Source organism: Acipenser ruthenus, chromosome 17 (genome assembly GCF_902713425.1).
Source record: "Acipenser ruthenus chromosome 17, fAciRut3.2 maternal haplotype, whole genome shotgun sequence".
NCBI classification, from domain to species: Eukaryota; Metazoa; Chordata; class Actinopteri; order Acipenseriformes; family Acipenseridae; genus Acipenser; species Acipenser ruthenus.
This window is the reverse complement of record NC_081205.1, coordinates 25,896,167-25,913,100: the sequence shown is the minus strand read 5'-3', so window position 1 is coordinate 25,913,100 and position 16,934 is coordinate 25,896,167. Positions and strand designations below refer to the sequence as shown.

Here is a 16,934-nt window from a genome sequence, read left to right as displayed (position 1 = left end):
AATGGACTAGGTATACAGTATTAATGGACTAGGTTGTAGAGGCAATAAGGCATCATTCGCTACAGTATATATTATTAGTTTATTTAGAAAACACCTTTATCCAAGACGACTTACAGAGACTAGGGTGTGCGAACTATGCATCAGCTGCAGAGTCACTTACAACAACATCTCACCCAAAAGACGGAGCACAAGTGACTTGCTCAGGGTCACACAATGAGTGAGCCGGGGACCTCTTGGTTACAAGCCCTTTTCTTTAACCACTGGACCACACAGCCTCCTCACTATACACTAGTTTAGTGTGGCTTTCTATATTGACATGCACTAAAAGTCAGTTTAGACATTCATATGCTTGTAACATCAACACCAGCTTTTATATGGATATTTTTTTCCCAAATGTTCTATTTTGGTGACATATCTCATTTTTGTTAGTTCATCCTAAAACATCAGGGTTAACCCAATTTTCGGGGGACTGACAAATGTACTGTTAAAAAAGCATAAGAGACTTTGGTTTCTGATTAAATGCTTTAAACCAATTAAAATGAAAAGCTATACATTTGGTTTTATCACATTCTAAGACCAAAACTGAGCATTATCTAATCAGGTATTGGTTAGTTAAAGCTAAAATCGAATAGGGGGTCATAGCACAAGACCAAAGGTCATCGGTTTCCAGTTTGTCATATTGGTTTTACTGTTAAGAATCAACAAATCAACCTAATTGTGTAACCTTTATGTTTTGGGTAATTTTGGGAGAAACACTACCTTAAACACTCAACAAAGTACCCAACGTTGTTTTACATACGTGCATTTTACATACATTATAGTGTTGCATTGCTAAATGTGTTTCTTTCTTTTATATGTATAAAATAATTACCAGTACTATTTTTCAACATTACATGTGTGAACATTTCCACCATGTGTTCAGTTTCTGCCAGTGAGAGAAATACACATTTGTTAATGCCACAATAATTTATGGAAACCTTGAATAATATGTATTTAAAAAGCCCAAGACTTTTTAAAGGCAAAATCTCCAAAGAAGATAGCATCCCAAAGAGCAATACTGTATCATTATGTTTAATTACTGCAGTGACAGCAAACTATAATTCTTTCCATTAAGTACATACATTGTAAAAGATGTATTATGAAATGCCACATTATTCAGGGGGGTATTCAGTGATGACATCCTTGCATTAAATATGGTAAATGCCATTAAGGCGAACAGTCAATATGCCAATATGCAGGGGCCTGTAAAAATAAAATTGATTTGGTAAATGTAAGCAAGATATCATCAATTCTGAGTGGGAGACCAGGTGATGTCACCAACCTGGGAGCGATAAAAATGCAGAACCATCTGGGAGAGCTGGGTGATAAATGGGCAACTGCTTTTGGGTTTGTGACAATACTGTGGTAGTTTGTCACTGGGGATGCCATACTTAATAACTTCTCAGCACCATCATAATAAATTTCTCAGCTTTATTAATATAGAAATGGTGAGTTATGGTTGTGATGGCTTCTGTAAATAAAAAAAAAAGAGATTAAATGGCCTTGGGCATGTTTATAATGTTTAGTATACATATTATAGGAAATAACATACTGAATAAAACTAAAAAACCAAAATAAAGCTGTTGGTTATGAAATGGTAAAATAATTATTGGAAATCAGAGAAGTTAAAGCAGTTCATGATCTTAAATATAAATAACGGATACCGAAACTGAAACAGTACTTCTCCAAAAGTGTAGCTGTATTTTATTATGAACTAGGTTTCAAAAGGGAGACAAAACTGAACCAGGTAACTACAGACCAATAAGCTTGACGTCTATTATATGTAAACTTATGGAAATTATAATATGACTTATGAAAATTACCTATATGGTAACAGTATCCTGGGAGACAGTCAGCATGGTTTTAGGAAAGGGAGATCGTGTCTAACTAACCTGCTTGATTTTTTTGAGGATGCAACATCGACAATGGATAACTGCAAAGCATATGATATGGTTTATTTAGATTTCGAGAATGCTTTTGACAAAGTCCTGCATAAAAGATTAATTCTCAAACTGAACGCAGTAGGGATTCAAGGAAATGCATACACATGGAGTAGGGAGTGGTTAACATGTAGAAAGCAGAAAGTACTGATTAGAAGAGAAACCTCAAAATGGAGTGAGGTAACCAGTGGAGTACCACAGGGATCAGTATTACCAGTAGGTCCTCTGCTATTCCTAATCTACATTAATGACTTAGATTCCGGTATAGTAAGCAAACTTGTTAAATTTGCAGACGACACAAAAATAGGAGGAGTGACAAACACCTTTGCAGTAGCAAAGGTCATTCAAAATGATAGAGAAAAGTGTAAGGAACTGCACGCAGGCAATACAAATTTGCATAAAACTCTACAATGCATTAGTAAGACCTCATCTAGAATATTGTGTCCAGTTCTGGTCACCTAGCTACAAAAAGGATATTGCTGCTCTAGAAAGAGTGCAAAGAAGAGCAACCAGAATTATTCCGGGTTTAAAAGGCATGTCATCTGCAGACAGGCTAAAAGAATTGAATCTATTCAGTCTTGAACAAAGAAGACTATGCGGCGATTTGATTCAAGCGTTCAGAATTCTAAAAAGATACTGACAGTGTCGACCCAAGGGACTTTTTCGACCTGAAAAAAGAAACAAAGACCAGGGGTCACAAATGGAGATTAGATAAAGGGGCATTCAGAACAGAAAATAGGAGGCACTTTTTTACACAGAGAATTGTGGGAATCTGGAACCAATTCTCCAGTAATGTTGTTGAAGCTGACACCCTGGGATCCTTCAAGAAGCTGCTTGATGAGATTCTGGGATCAGTAAGCTACTAACAACCAAACGAGCAACGGAATGGCCTCTTGTTTGTAAACTGTCTTATGTTCTTATGTTCTTATTCACTAAGAACACTACCCCTTCTAAAGTATCTAAATATTGCAATCTGTTTAACGGATAATTAGCAACATCAAGAGAATTGCGTGAAAAAAAAAAAACATGTACAGTAGGTTTTCCAAATCCATGATTAATTGCAGTCACAATTCAGAAAAGCGAATTGATCATTTCACAGGACTTAAGAGTCTATAATGTTTTGTGCCCAGATGATGATGATTAAATCATGGCTGCTTTTCTGTGTGTTTGAAAAGGCACAAATCTGTAAAGCATACACAAAGCCCCTCAAACATAAAATTCCACTCCTTCCTTGACTGTGCCGACTTTCAATTCTGAATCTGCCTTTCAGTGTACAGCTGTGTGAGTCTTTTCAATTAAATGTCTCTCCTCTATTTCTATTACCAATGAAAGGAATGCCAGAAGTCTATTAACACTCAATAAAATTCAGGAAGACTAAGACTAGTTTCTGGGGTCAGAGGTCAGAACTGCAGCCATGGCAGACCAAATAAGACAAAGGTGTGCCTTGATGACTGAAACAGGCGGTGAAGGGGTATAGTGTATGCTGCAGGAAAGGGATGTCATAGCTAAACAGCAGAAACAAAACAGCTCTCACTTGACTTGCTTTTTTCCCCTTGTCAATAAATAGTTTAGAAAAGCTACACCAGCATTTAAAAGGCTTTAGAAAGAGGAAAGAGCCTCTAGTGATATTAAGTGTTTATTTGGCTTGACAGTCTTCATTAGAGTCAGCAAACAAGGCCAACATTTGTTTTCTCAACTGAATGAGATTTCGTGAAAGTTGACAAAAGTTCTAGTCAGCAGAGTATTAGAACAAGTGCCATTTGTCAAAGTGTTACAATCTCTGGAAAAGAGAATGAGGAGAGAGAGAGAGAGAGAGAGAGAGAGAGAGAGAGAGAGAGAGAGAGAGAGAGAGAGAGAGAGAGAAGAAATAAAAAGGTGGATATAATTAAAATTAATTTGGATCATGCCAAGAGATGCAGATATTTATATGCATAAAAATCACGTCTAGTACTTTAGTACATAAACATTGTAAAGTGTCTTGTAGCTTCAAGTGGGCTGGTTAAAAATCTTTGTAGTGACTCCCGATAGAGTGGGGAAAAATGTTTTACACTTTTTCAGCTACACTGTACATATTCTCATAAGATAAAAGGGTAATCAAAAACTAAGCACAATTAATACAAATAACTCCAAGTGGTGCCACTAGGTTGCAGTTGCTATAAAAGGAACAGTTCTCAGAAATATATATTTAAATAACTTAGAGCCATACATATATACATTTGTTACATATAAAATACTTTCAATTGGCAACAAGATGGAAAATCTACTTTAACATATATTGAAGGATGTATTTCAAACTAGATTATGCATGTCCCATGACAGAAACTTTAATGCGTGTAGCTTATGGGACCATTTTTTAGTTTACAAAAGCTAAGCTTTCCATTTTATTTTTTCCTGGACTCCTCCCATTCTAGACAGGAATGGAGGTATTCAGATCCCTTTGTCCACCACTTCTATAATGCCTTTAGAGATTAACAGTGAGTATGAATGAGGGCCTGAGGATTAGGCCTCAAAAAGCTTGCCTGTTGACTACCTTACTTGCAGTGGTGATATTTTTCAGCATCTAGGGACAAGAGGGAAGCCAAGAGAAGATAATAGGTAGCAGAACCTCTGAAGTGTTTTGTGATTCAAAAATTCCGATTCCATGTCAAGATCTAGACAGAACGATGGAACATTTTGAGGCAAGGCTTATTTTTTGGTATTTGGCTAAGCCCTTGTAATGAATGAATGCAGATATTACAGCACTGTCTCAGACACAGACCCAGTTGGCGAATTGTGACAAGCTGTCAGCCAAGTGACACAAAGTTGATTTTACTGACATGTTTAAATATTCTTTAAAAAAAAAAATGGGGGAAAAAAACACCTTAACGGCCTGAACAAAAAAAAAAAAAACTTGAAAAGAGAAATTAATCCAGATTGCTTTTTTTATATGATACTAATAACCTGATGAATAAATAATTCCACTTGCTTTGAAAAAACGTAGATGAGAATTGAAAGGTAGTTTGTTCCATTTTACTCTTTGTTGCAGCATATCCTTTTAAACACACGTTAACAATGTTTACATACATTTAAGGATACACATGTTATTTATTACATTCTCCGAATTAATACAGAGTTAAAACAAACTGACTGAATTAGTTAATTAGTTCATTTTAAGTTTCCATCCTAAATGTTGAATACAAAATAATGTAATTATAGTAATTCAAAAAGTACTATTAAATAGTGTTGAATTTGCAAATAAGTTGACGTCTTGGAATAATACCAGTACCAATTGCATTACTTTAATTGATACTAACATTTTTTTCTTGAGTCTCAATTAAAGCATGAGTAAGCCTAAATATTAATCATTAATTAACCATTAATCAATCATTAATTAACCATTTTAATAACAATGCTTGTATAAAGCACAAAACCGAACTACGTAAGGTTATTCTGAGCTCTATGCAATAAAACTGGGATGCTGTTTATTATCTCCTGATCATTATGAGTTTTGATTTGTAATTAGAGCTAAGCTGAAGTACTAAATTTAATCGGTCTAGTCAGTATTGTGATCCATTAAGTGGCTTGCCTTTTTCAACAAATTGAATGCTGCAACTGGAAAGAGCTCTTTTGTTCCGATAATTCGGTCAGTATGGAAATGATTTTCTCATTTCAGGCCCCTCTCTGTCCCCCTTTATTGTGTCAATAAAATAGAGCTGTGCATAGCTGCCCTAATCAGCTTAGAGTGCTAATTCACTGCAGTGGGATGCTATCTGTGTTCAGCTACAGGTGGCCACTCACAGGGTCCTGTTTCCAAGGGACTGGAATTATTGTCTTGTGGGGCATGTTTACTAGGAGTCTTGCCTCTCACACAGAAATTGTTAAAAAAAAAAAAAAAAAGCATCATTAAAGTTCCATGTTTAGTTTTTCCAGCTGAAGAAGCTATTAAAATATGAATATCCAGTTAATAAATAAACGTGAAGATAATGTACAACAAGTTTATTGTTATGTAACAAGTTTATCTGTGTTGTTCAAAGATAAAACACACACACACACACAAAGCAGTATAATTTTATTCAATTATTAAATGTGCATTCCATTGTGATATGAGTGTATAGTCGGATTGGTCATATTTCAACGCTTCTGAGGGTTTAAATAGTTTCCTATACAGGCCATTCTCAGACTTATTGAAAACTCGAGTCTCTTTTTTTCTCAGGAGGACTAAAAGGAGAAAGGAAACCAGGTTAACTAATTGAACAAAGTCAAAGTGAATTGTGAAGGGACAATGAAAGTCATTTGCAAAAATGAAGCAGTAGAAGGTGCATCACCAAAGAAAATGATAGGTGAAGGAAATTAAGATTAAGAGGAAGTTAAAGGGGCTTGAAAGGTCAGTGACCTTATTAGGCCGGAAGAGAATACAGGGACTTCGCAGGCTTTCACCTGTGATGAAAAGACACCACAGGGGGCTTATTTAGGGTTAATGTTAGACCTAGCCATACACATCAGTTTGGAGAATGGAATGTCAACAGACAAAGAATATCATGCTGAATCTCACAAGAAAACCAGGATTACATACGAGCAAGAAAGATGTGGGAATAGGATAATGCCTCATTTGTTAGTTTATGTTAGCCTATTTTAAATCCTCATTTTAACCCTACTTTATATATCTGTTGGGTATATTGAAAAATATATCATGCTTTTTCATAATGTACAGTAAAAAAATAAATTTAATGTATAATCTTCTGAGTGAAAAGAGCTAATAAATCCTGCAGGTGTACACTCTTCAACCACTTTATTTGTACCTAATCCATTAACTGAGCTAGATATACCATGTAATATGGTTGGTAGGATAACCAAGTTATTTAAATCCATACTGTAAGTTACCCAATCATAGAATGATGTGCTTGAATATAATAACGTAACACAGGTTTAAATATAATGTAGGTAATGTATTTGAATTTAGTTTATCCAATACTTTCACCAGTCTTGAGTTCACTTGTTAATTTTACTGCATGTAGAACACAAAGTAATGTCATTCATGGTCTCTTAAGCAGTCACAAGTTAGTGTTTTGCTTATTTGAGAAAATAGGAGGTAAGACTTGAGTAAACACTTTTAAAATGTATTCTAGCATTTTGTACTGTATGCACAGAAAGTTAAACAAACAAGAACAAAATGTAGATTCTAAATGGAAAGGTATAATTCAATATTTTTCAGAAATGTAATACATTCTTGGGAAGCAATAATCTGCAGATTTGGGGAGGGTTCTGCAGAATGGGTATACTGTACTTACACATCCTGTACATGACGGTACATTGCACTATAGTTTACACAGTATAGACACTTCATTGTCTTGAACAGTATAGCTGGCTTATGAAACTGGGTTTAAAGGGTTTTTAATTACAGAATGATGTTCATTGAATTTGCAGATGTAGATATAATTTAAAGTTTGATTTTGGTATCTGATAGCCTCAGCTTGATTAAAAGGAAGGAAACTGCAGTAAACAATATAGCCAAATTTGGGCTATTTAATTTTGTAATGAAGTATATTCCTGTATATATTATACATAAAGTGACAGTGGATGGACTGTTAAAATCAACAGATGTTTGTTTGTACAGTCTGTGCCAAGGTTATGTATAAGGGCAAAGCATTAAAAAGGACTAGGAATATGAAGTTACTTTTAAAGTATAATAATATCATTAGAAAGAGTAATAATAATGAACCCAACAAGGGGTTCTAGTGACAAGGTAAACAGTAATAATAATAATAATAATAATAATAATAATAATAATAATAATAATAATAATAATAATAATAATAACCTGTTGTGGCAAAGTGATAATTAATGCGCAGGTGCAGTGCAGGTGCAGTAATCCAACAATGAAAGCCAGACAACAAAGTACGGGTGAAATGGTTTCTGTTTTATTCTGTAAATCCAAACGGTCTGGTGACCAAACAGTAAACAAAAGGAGGGCTGGCTGGCAGTACACAGCGATGCGTATTGCGCCGTGGATAATTATGGGTTGCAGTCCCGTAAATAATAATAATAATCCAGTAGATACACACAAAACACAAACACGGTCACAAGTCCAAAGTGAGTGCTGTAATGCTCTTGGTGAAGTACAAGTTATCCGTGATACAATGTGCAGTGTTGTCCGGTTTTAGTGCTGGCCTTAAGCGACAGCTTCGGATCGTGTTAGCCACCTAATCTAATAACAAACCAACAGTTCTATTAAAGACGAGACAGACAAAACAAACAAAACACTCCTTGATTAACGAGTGCACCCACTCCTCCAATCCGCGGATGCCACGCTGTTAGCCTTCCGGGTCAGTGGTTTAGTGTACCGTAGCTCCGCCCCCTTTCTAGATGGCTGACCTCCGCTGAACCCTGGGAATTAATTGTTGGGCCATCCAGTCCAGGCTACTCTGTTCCCTTTACACAGCGCCCTTGCAGGTCGGGAGGGAGATCTAACACCAAGAATCATTCTTTCTCTGTCACACCTATTCATATATTTTTTAACTCTGTATAATGAAGTGTTACCAAACCGTAGTCCAAAGAGGAGTAATCAATATTTTATTTCCATTTACAGTATGTCCATGCCCCATTCATATAAGTAATTTCTTAATCTTGCTGCAGTTTAACAGCCACTCCCCCCATTCACTAGAGACAACAACAACTTACCAGTGAAATGGAAACAAAACCTGCAAACCTAATATCCCCCCTGGTTATGATACACTGCCTTTCAAAATATATGAACCTCAGTGTGCAGTGACAGGCCTCTCATCCAGCATATACCTCTACCCACAGGAGGGCTCCTCAGCAAAGCATTATAATGTACTAAAGAGAAGAGAGCTGCCAATCCAATTAGGTGTGTGTCTGTAACAGCCCCTGTTCTGCTTGCACTCACCACAGTAGAACATTCTTGGGCTAACAAGGCAGAGAGTAATCAGAAACATGCCCAGTGAAAAAGGCCATTCGCAAAAAAAAAAAGAGAAGCTTAAACCATGTACAGGAAACAAATGCGATCAATTACCCAAGTGTGCAACTCACAGACACCTTATCTTGGGGCTCCTTTAAATAAGCACTTGATTGTTACCAAATGTATGTACAATGCTAGTGAGAAAAACACATTAGTTTTGAAGAAAAACAGCATGAAGTTTTATTGGCTTGGTATGAAGTGGGAATTGTAACTCTGTCCTCATTTTCCTGCAGGAGTCAAAGAAGTGGTTAACTAGAAGTCATATCATATTACCTAAGCAGTAAATCTAAGTACCGGTTAACAAAAATAATCAAGCACTAATACTACTTTACAAAACCACTGTTGTTGTTTGTGGTCAAAATAATGCAAACAGTAGTGAATAATCCCTAGTTTGCCATTCTCCACAAATTTTGATGCCAACCATAAACCAATCTAGAAACTAAAAAGGTATTTAGCTAATAATGACCTCTTGATTAAAGTGCACATTTGTAAAAGGGCAGTTAATTGTCAAACTAATATTTTATTTGAAAGGTTTAGCAGGTAGTAAACATATTCTAATGGACTACCATGGCAAAATATTGTACTTGTTAGGTTTTCAGACACATTTCAATTCTACATTTTAAAAGTCAGGTAAACACATTTCCCTCTCTGTGTTTGCTGCCGATGTTATCTCTTGAAACATTTTGCAGCTTCTAAAGTCAAAGAATGTCGGAAGAGTATAGGATTATTTATGCTGTAACACACCTACTGGTTCCATTCCATTCCTTTGAGGCTGGGTTTTTGAGTCACACCTCAGTTTAAAACCAAGCTAAACTGGATCAGATTTAAGACCCGCACTTTATTTTATTTATTTTCCCCATTCACACTGTACAGCTGTACTTTTCTTTTAAAGAAACGCCTTATAGCCAGAGACATTTGCTTGTCTAAAAGTAATGGATGTTTTAACATCCATGAATGAAACTGGAATTTAAGAGATTAACTTGTATTTGACCTGCTTCAGGTCTGCTGATAATGAGTGGTGCAGGAGCACAGAATTAATCTCTCTCAATTTGTGTCTCTCGGGGTGCTTCCAGGACTTTGAGCACTCAAATTGTAAAGGTCTCCCGTAGTGCTGGGGGAGCTTCTGTTGATCAATAGAGTTATGCAGAACGAAGTGGAGTTTTTATCTCCAGCAACCTACTATATATACCATTGCTTAACTACATGCATGTCAACATATCTTTTTTTTTCATATTTGCACTACAGAATGAGTACACAGTACAGCTAGAATATACCTAAAACAAGTGTCTAGAAGCTGCATTAACTGCATTAATCATGCAGTTTAAGGAAGAAAAAGTGCACAACTGATGCAAAAGTAAACAAGTAATTATATTGTTGCTTTATTTTACTGTAGTACTTTAATGGATTTTGTGAGTATAAGAAAGCTACCCATTAAAAAGGGTAGTAAAAACCATTTCATATTATATAAATTAAGTTTAAAAAACTAAACAGAAAAAAAACTCTGTCTAAGCAAAAATTAGCAAAGCAGTTCAGAGAGATGTTTTGGCCGTAGTTTTTAAAGGTGGAGCCTTTTAAGTGCTTACAGATTTATTTTATACTAGATGTTCAAGACATACAAATTTAAATTTGTGTATATTACTAATCAAGACCTAGTATTACCATGTAATGAGTTCCAAATGCCCTACTTCTATAACTGGATGAAAGAATTAGGGCTGTACAGTAGATCTGTTTGTTACATTTTGCCAAAACTCAGTAGTTTGCTTGTTTTTGGCATAGCATAACCAGTAGATTAAACATAAATAAATGAAGCAAATTAAGCAGTTATTCTGTATCTAAACACATTTTTCCATCCATTTTCTAAATATAAAACAGGCAAGTTGGTTTTAGGCAAGCTGTACTGTATGGAATGATCTAAAATCTTCCTTTCTGGTAGCACACAAACCTTGGAGAGTGGTTTGGGGCTTAATTGACAATATTTACTTGAAAGGTAATTCGTGGTTATTTAACAATTAGGCGCTTTGTAAAATATTTCCTTAGGGCAAAACATTCATTTAGGCATGCAGAATGGCACTGTTGGAACAAGTGCATGTGCCTTCACTAAAGTGTTTATACAGTACTGGTACATAAAAAATGCAATGAAAGCTCAGGTTGTATTTTACATAATTTAACTTTATCTGTTCAGTTTAATAGGGAGCTAATATACGAGAAACCTAAAGCAGATGAATTGTTTGTCTAAAACATGCTCTGTTTTTTTTTATGAACCAATTATGAACCTCCACCCAGATCGTAAAACAATTCATTTATTAATTTTACCAATTAAACCTGGAGTGGTCCTCCTTGACTGGAACTATAGTTGTGTCTGAAAGTTCTATAGTCTGTCAGACTGAAACTCAATTTTCCCCTGTTATCTCCAATGTTGCTATACTGAGATGATACACTGCGCAGTGGGTAGGTTTCAGAATTTCAAACACTGTCAGCCAAATGCTACTGGACACAGATACTAGTCTGTATTGGTAATCTATACAAGACTGCATCTGGTTGTAATTAGATGTGTGTTTAGTGATAAACAACCAAATATTACAGTATGGAAAGATTTCTTTTCCAGTGTTGTGGTAATTTGTTTGTTATCCAGCATTCATCTAAATGAGCGTGCTGGTAAATTAACTAAGTGGTGAAGGGGATTGCTGGCCACAAGCTGACTTGCCAGCCATATGTGCATAAGGAATTGCCAGCCCACAACCGCACTGGCTCCAAAGGTTTTTCCTACTAACCAATCGACTGCGATATAAATATTAAAGGGGAAGAGGGAAGGGGGGCTTTTTGCTCCTTTTTTTCTAGGCAGTGTCTTACGAATTGTGAATTATGAATTGAATGAATTGTCTATTATTTAAGATTAAACTTTATTATCAGCCCCAGCATAAAATAAAACACAATATTCCATGTCCAATTATTCAGTAATAAGTGGAATATGAGGGCATTATTCAGATCAGATATAAAACAGTGGTACAGAAATTGTATTAATCCATGAACTTTGAAAGCATGTTATTATGTATTGCTTCTAAAGGTTATGTGAAAGTCAATTTGTTTACACCAAGAGCACTTTAGGTATATAACTACTGCTGTTTACTATTTAATTCTGCCTGAAGAAATGTTACACACTGCAAACAAATGTATTTTATTTAGAAACAAATTAATAGTAATGTTAAATAGATACATTTAGATTGATTCCCTATTTACTTTTTTGTTTATTATCTTGTATTTTCACATTATTTAAAATGGTTTTCGATTTTTTGTTGATGGTAATTTTAATTTTTTTTGGTTCTCACACTCAATTGATTGCTGAACAGTTTGAAAATGTACACCAAAAGGTATAGTAATTTAATGTAAACAAAGATATTTGAACTGTTTTAAATCTACAACTCCTACCTTATATTTATTCCAGCATATTAAACCTTGGTATCCACTATTTGGGGATTTACCACAAATTGTACATATTCTTTGTATTTTGAGTTCATATTGCTGGCTGTTTTTTGATTATTAATATTTTAGAGATAAGGAAGTCGAGACATTAGTACACTGTTATTAAATTATATATATATATATATATATATATATATATATATATATATATATATATATATATATATATATATATATATATGTATATATATATATATATATATATATATATATATATATATATATATATATAAAATAAAACATTGAACTGATAATAAAAGAAGAGCAAGTTTATAGTCTGTGTGACTCCAGTGTGCTTAGACAAGGGGTGATAAGCCCAAATGTTTCTCTGTTTGAAAGATTCTTAGGGAGTCTCTAGTTTTTCCTACCAGCTGCCAACGTTGTCAGCACCAATCTGTCAGAAAGGATTTCTGCTGGCAAAACTTTGTGGCTACTTTCTGACATCTCCAACAAACTAATTGTTGTCTCCTGCCTTCCAAAGCCCTCTGAAGTCCTAACGAGTTAGCGTCTTCTCAAGAGATGAGAAAGAGACTTGCAAAATCAATTTATCAGGCTATTATGCTTTGTCATCAGCCAAAACAAAAACCTGCTCAAGACAGGAGAAAAAGTGGAATAAATGGGTCTCTGAGAAAAGGTTACAGAACATCCATCTTCTCTCCTCTTCTGATTGTTTCTTTTCTTTGCCCATTTTCATACCCGTTTCCCTTCCCTCAAAGACACTTTATGACAAGCATTGTAATCTCTTTAGAACAGAGGGGAACCTCTTCTTGTGGATAGAATCTGTGCAGGCTGTGAGTGACAGCGGGAAGGGGTCCAACTGCCACTGAGGACACCAAGTAATAAATCATCCACCCCTGGCATCAGCTGGCTGGACCAGGCCCCACTTCCTGAACAACTACCAGTTCCTGGATGTGACAAACAAGCTATTGTCAGGTCTGGGCAGCCAGCTCTTCTTTGAGGTTGTTTAGGTTTAAGAGAGATGCTGAGAAAAGCCCTGAAACTAAGACAAATGCATGAGAGAGCAACAGCAGAACCAGACAAAGCAGGGTTTGGGAGAGACGGGGAGAAGTGTCTTGTCAAATAAAAGTATTAGACGCTTACATCACTTTATATTCAATAATATAAAGACATTTCTAAGGCTGACTTACAACATTTTCATGATTACACTGCATTACAGATTTTAAAGTCGCAAGTGAAGCTAGAGTCCAATGTACATAAATGGTCAAGTAATATGAATAAAATGGCTAAACAGGGCAGCAGTGTGGAGTAGTGGTTAGGGCTCTGGACTCTTGACCGGAGGGTCATGGGTTCAATCCCAGGTGGAGGACACTGCTGGTGTACCCTTGAGCAAGGTACTTTACCTAGATTGCTCCAGTAAAAACCCAACTGTATAAATGGGTAATTGAATGAAAAAAAAAAAGTGATATCTGTATAATGTGATATCTTGTAACAATTGTAAGTGGCCCTGGATAAGGGTGTCTGCTAAGAAATAAATAATAATAAACAAGTTTAGTTCTTTGATATTATAAAGAAAGTAAAATGAAAGTATTACATATAAAATTGTCTATATTGTGTATAAAGCCTGCACTGGCATTGCACAAACAATCAGACCATACAGCATATATGTATGTACATATGTACATATGTATGTATTGTGGCAGGGCAAATCCCTGCCTGAAGAAAATGTGTTGGTGACTGGCAGGGATAGGGTCAATTTCTGTCCCTGACAGATAAATGTGTGTGGGTGTGGCTGTGCTTGCACAGACACAGGTGTAATTAGTTTATTTAATTTGATGACCTTTTTAATTGTTTTATGACTTAATTTGTGTCGCCTGCCTGTAATTAGCAGACAGGTATATAACAGGGCAGAAATGTTTGTTCTGGGCAGTCTCCAGTCTGTGTGAAGAGAGGCTGTTACAGTGAAGAAACCTGTGTGGGTTTAAAAAGGTATTGTGAAGACGCTTTTTGTTCATGTCGTATTGTTTGCGTTTGGTGACTGGTAAACAGCTTAGCTGTCCATTTTGTTAGTTAGGGATGGTGAAAAGTTTTAGTTAGCACTTATTTTGGTTTGTCTTTTATTTCTGTAATTAATAAAAATGCATGAAAGTGCTTTAAAACACCTCAATCTTGTGTCTGGGTCTTCTGCAAAAGGGCTATCGAACTTTTAAACAAGTAAAATTGTTCACAGTATACGTTTTCTGTATAGCCTTACATAAAGTTATTCTTTACAAAAGGATGCTAATTACCAAGCTTCTTTTTAAATACTTTTATAACTTAACAATTATACCATAAAATATTTTCTGTAACTGTAGATTCAATTTTCTCTATTTATCTTCAATGTATTTTATTAAAAAGCCTTCAAAATAAGTTCATGCAACAGGAGAAAGGAGGCAGAGAACAAAATGAATAGTTTTAACAAAGCTAAATGCACAAGAAGTCTACAATGTTGCCACTGTAAGCCTTAGAATTGGAAGAGAAGTCTTTTCTTTGAATTTCCAGGTTGAAAGTAAGTTTTCCAATACAATTTTATTAGACCCCTTTTCACTTACAATACCGACTATATTGCTTATCCTGTTACCAGCACCATGCACACAGCTGTTTGACCAGCGTGTTTTAAATGTTAGTAGAAGGCCTGCCCACTCTAAATCAGACATTAAAAGTACATCAGTGACCAGCTGGAAGTGGTAGAAATGGTGTTAAGTTACACATGAAAAGCACTACTGTATTTCAGTGGTATGTTTCTTTGCTCGGTTTTCAAGGCACTTTAGTGAAACGAAAGACTATTGAAATGGCCTTGAAATTGTTTAGCTCAAATTACTTATCCTTTTAATTGTACCATGCATTACACATATAAACATGTTTATTAACATTAAACAATCCTGCATCTGGTAATTGTCAAACTAAAAGCTCCTTTTTACACCCTAAAAAAGGGGGTTTTATATAGTCAGAAACTGAGAATGTGGAGAATTTTCCTGTTCTAATAATGTGATTTTTCAAACAAATTAAATTGTTGCCTGTCACATCTTCTCGATAAATATCTGAAATTTTGAAATCATATTCATGTCAACCTGATGAGAAAAGGGAACCCAAGGCACAAAATAGGCTGCCACTTTTTGTCATTAAAATAACAAATGGCCTGACCATTATCCCATCATTAGAATCTACCCGAATGGTTTGGTAGGTTCTGGACATGCCAATCAGCCCAGTGCTGGTCCCTCATCCTAAGTAAAAACAATCCCCATCCAACCTGAAGTCAACAGAAGCAATAAGAAGCAAATAAATCCTGGCCACAGCTCAGACTTGTAACCTAACAGCTATCATAAATAATCAGAGCCTATTTGAAGGTGGGAGATGGGACATTAGAAGCTATTTACACTACTAGAGTGATGCTATCGATCAGCAACAGCAACTCCATAGATAAGACTCCTATGATGTCATGGTTATTTATGATTAGCACCGACAGTAAAGCTACAAAAGAATTTTCTTTCAGACAGCTTCATTCATTTCGGGACATGATGCATTTTGTAGTTAAAGAAACAATCATCTGGCTTGACTTGTACAGTGGAAAGCAATGTCTTCATTTTCTGTAAATAACATTTGAATACCTTTTTTTTCCCCAAAAGACAAATTGCGGCATTTTAATTAGGGTAATAATAATAATACAAAGAAATCAATTTAAAATATATATATATATATATATATATATATATATATATATATATATATATATATAATATGTTTACTCAACTCGCCGTTACATATTTTTCAGTACTGTAATTTGAAATGGATGTTGTGAGAATACAAAACAAGAACATGATTTTGCAGTATGAAGGTCCCTCTGAAAATCAATTTATGGTCTTTAAGTTAAAATAATTATTGATGTTACTGCATATAACGAACTCTATAGCATAACCAATAATAATGCAATAAAAAAAATACAATAATACTGTAACATTTTATAGGTCAGCCCATATCTACTGAATGTTGCTTTGGCGTATTAGCTTTGTTAACTTCCATTTTTTAAATTTTTTTTTATTGAAAGCATGTAGAAAACAGCACGTCGTTTTAAACTATATGCTTGGAAATTATTCTTTACCAACAGTGAAGCAACAATAACAGTTTGTTTCCACATTTAAATATAAAAAATAGCTGGCAAAAAATAAAACACTCCTCAATCTGTGTAACTGTTACATTACAGGCGGTTTGTTTTGTTAAATGAACAATGCAAACTGAGATTCATTTGCAACACTGATATGCAAGAGCCACTTAGCTTTAGCTTGATTCGCAATCATACTGTAGATTAACATCCCTGATTGAGGAAATGGTATTACCATTGTGTCAGTGCTTTCAAAAGATGGCTTCCTTTCATTGTGATAACTGCATAAACTGATATGTTTTTGAAAGCCTATACATTTAAATAAACCATTAAGCCATCACGTTATCTTTATGTATTTCTTGCCTGTAAATCACCCTTTGTTACAAGTGAACAAAAGTAATTCAAATGTTTACATTTTTAAGTT

General features: G+C 35.1%; 1 protein-coding gene across 13 annotated transcripts in view; it reads left to right on the top strand.

The window, feature by feature from the left end:
* LOC117423468 (histone-lysine N-methyltransferase MECOM-like) overlaps window positions 1-16,934 on the top strand; it is a 178,002-nt gene that overhangs the window by 75,698 nt on the left and 85,370 nt on the right. The window lies entirely within an intron of this gene.